Source organism: Panicum virgatum, chromosome 5N, assembly GCF_016808335.1.
Source record: "Panicum virgatum strain AP13 chromosome 5N, P.virgatum_v5, whole genome shotgun sequence".
Lineage (NCBI taxonomy): Eukaryota > Viridiplantae > Streptophyta > Magnoliopsida > Poales > Poaceae > Panicum > Panicum virgatum.
In genome coordinates, this window is record NC_053149.1 from 57,404,567 (window position 1) to 57,408,086 (window position 3,520).

Consider the following 3,520-nt stretch of genomic DNA (forward strand, 5'->3'; position numbering starts at 1 on the left):
TATTGAAACTAAAACATGGAAATAAGGACTCACTTGTAGTTGCATTTTTCCGCAAAACCAACCACCGGCCAAAAAGCTTTGCATGTCTAGTTATGTGGGCTAAGTATATCCAATGGTCGGGTAAGCCTTTTTGAGTATTAGTATACTCAGGGTTTGTTGCCACTATTATTTTTCAGGACAGACAGAAATTGACTTCTGCCCCTGCTGTATCAAGTTCATCCGCCGGGATGCAGAGGAGTGGGAGGTGGTGGAGCGAGACTGAGACCCCTAGGTTAGGGAGTGGTCGGTTGCACACTTTAGGGCAGAGTGTGCAGCTCCTCAATTTTTGACCGGTCATGGTTAATCAGGGCTTATGCAGGCTAGTGTAGTTGTAGGATATAGTCTATTAAAACTTCCGGACATCGGCTGTAAAGTTTGTAGATTATTCGTATATTTGAACTCGGGTTGTAAAACCTAATGTTTGGTACTCATATGGTGTTCATATTTTTAAGTATTACGTTGTGCTTGTACCATCTGCGCCCTCCTTCGCGTGGAACTTCCGGTGTTGTTTCGATCGGGCCGTGGGTTGAGAAAGAATCGCCAAATTAAGCCGTTAAGCTAATGCGCCCGATGTGTTCAAATGACGGCCATTACGCTTAATTAGAGATTTAATTTGGCGGTTCCGTCACAGCTGGTATCAGAGCCGAAACACACTGGGGGTGGTACGAGCATGACTAGTTTTGGGGTTTTTACGACTTAAAAATATAACTTCGACTTAAGGCAAAATGTTATTTAGTAGTGTGGGCGAGGGTTAATCGTAATAGCCCTATATAGCTAATGTTAGAGTTGTAGCTAGATTGTTGGGTTGGGGCTGAGAGGTTACCGTAGGACGATCATGCATTATGCATCATGCCATTCATTGATTTAAAAGGATTCTTGCATTTAGTGGTGGGAACAATGTAAACGTGACATGAATATCCGGATACTCCGGATATAGTTCCGGATATTCCGGGTGGGGGTACCCGGATATTCCGGGTGAAAATCCGGATAGTCCGGATTTAGTTGCAAAAAGAGTTCCGGCTTTTTGATTTAAATTGCACTTTCTGCCTTCTTCCATGGTTGAGTGTTTGTAATCAAAATTTTTGGGACTAATTCAACCATGGTTGAATGCAGAATGGGAGAGCCACCGAACCCTCCTGAGTTGGCTCAGGCCATTGCGGCCATGCTCACTGGGCGCGATGAGCAGACGGCACTCCTCCGTGAGCTTGTGGCGTAGGGCAGAGCGCCGCAGCTTGAGCATCACCACCAGCCACCTATTCCTGGATATGAGCAATTTCTGAGCACCCAACCGCCGTTATTTCACAAAGCAGATGAGCCGCTGGAAGCAGACAGCTGGCTCCGGACCATAGAGTCCAAATTCACCCTGCACCCGTACAATGATGGGGACAAAGCAAGATTTGCCGCCCAGCAGCTTAGGGGCCCTGCTCGCACATGGTGGGACAATCATGTGGCTACATTTCCGGCGGGCACTCGATTCAGCTGGGCGGAGTTCAAGAACGCCTTTAGAGCATATCACATTCCTGCAGGGGTCATTCGCAGGAAGCTCACAGAGTTCTTGGCCCTGAAACAGGGTAACAGCAGTGTCCTGCAGTACTCTCAGGCCTTCAACACTTTGTCACAATATGCCGGGTACCATGTAGACACTGATGAGAAGAAGCAGGCGTGTTTCCGGCAGGGGCTTAGCAGTAAGCTCCAGGATCGCTTGGCAATGGTCAAGTTTGACACTTTTAGTGAGCTAGTCAATGGGGCTATCATTCAGGAGGACGCCCACCTAGCTCACAAGGCAGAGAAGAAAAGAAAGGCGCCGGCGGCGGGATCTTCAAGCAGCACTCCCCAGAGGTTTCGCTTGGTGCAGTCGGGCCCACAGAGAGCCCCTTTTCAGCACCAGCCACAGCAGCAGTGGGGATACAGGCCCCCTCAATACACATCATCACAGGGGACAGCCAGACCTCCTGTTCCTCAGGAGGGTGAGCAGAAAGTATGGGTGCAGCAGCCGGGGATGCGCCCCAATTTATTCCCGTGCTACAACTGTGGGCAGCTGGGACACTTTGCACGGAACTGCCCGATGCCACCAAAGCAGGGCCGGCAGTCCGGTCAGCTGAGCCAGAAGCAGAACGTGGCTCATTTCAAGCCGGGGCAAGTGCACTTCACCACCCTCGAGGGCATTCCAGAGGGAGCTCCAGTGATGGCGGGTACGTTTTCTATAAACGATCAACCCGTTACGGTATTATTTGATTCTGGGGCATCTCACACGTTCATTAGCAAGGATTGTGCTACTAGACTTGGATTGGAAATAGGAAATATGTCGGTTCCGTACAATATCCATTCACCTGGAGGGCAATTAATAACTAATCAAACTGTTAAGCAAGTGCCTTTGAAGATCCAAGGAAAAATCTTTGGCACTCATCTGATTGTGTTACCGACTCAGAAAGTGGACATTATCCTGGGGATGAATTGGATGAAATTTCATGAGATTCTCCTAGATACGACATCATACGTGGTGTATGTAAACTCTCCTCTTCATAGTTCCATGGCATTATCTCTGATGAACCATAAGTCAGTGACCCCTACTGTGCACCACACTGAGGGCAAAAGCCTAGCCGATATACCAGTGGTGTGTGAATATCCGGATGATTTTCCGGATGATCTGCCAGGCATGCCACCTGACCGTGATGTGGAGTTTGCCATTGAGTTGCAACCGGGCACGGCACCCATCTCTAGAAGACCCTATCGGATGCCTCCCAATGAACTGGCGGAGTTAAAGAAGCAGTTGCAAGAGCTGCTCGACAAAGGCTATATTCGTCCTAGCACGTCTCCTTGGGGTTGTCCAGCACTCTTCGTTAAAAAGAAAGATCAAAGCCTCAGGTTATGCGTGGACTATAGACTTCTAAATGCCGTCACAATTAAGAATAAATATCCACTTCCCCGAATTGACATCCTGTTTGATCAGTTGTTCGGGGCCAAGGTGTTTTCCAAGATTGATCTCCGCTCGGGTTACCATCAGATCAAAATCCGAGTAGAAGATATTCCTAAGACGGCCTTTTCTACCAGATACGGGCTGTATGAATATCTGGTTATGTCTTTCGGGCTGACAAATGCCCCTGCTCATTTCATGTATCTCATGAACTCGGTGTTCATGCCCGAGCTAGATAAGTTTGTCGTGGTTTTCATTGACGACATTCTTGTGTTTTCCAAGAATGAGGAGGAGCATGCAGAACATCTCCGCATTGTGCTTCAGCGCCTGCGGGAACACAAGTTGTATGCTAAATTCAGCAAATGTGATTTCTGGCTCAAAGAAGTCCAGTTCTTGGGCCACATCATCTTAGACAAGGGGATTTCTGTTGATCCTAGCAAGATTCAGGATGTCCTGAATTGGAAAGCTCCCACCTCCGTTCCAGAGATCCGGAGTTTTCTTGGCCTAGCAGGTTATTATCGCCAGTTTGTACCGGACTTCTCAAAAATTGCTAGGCCCATGATGGAA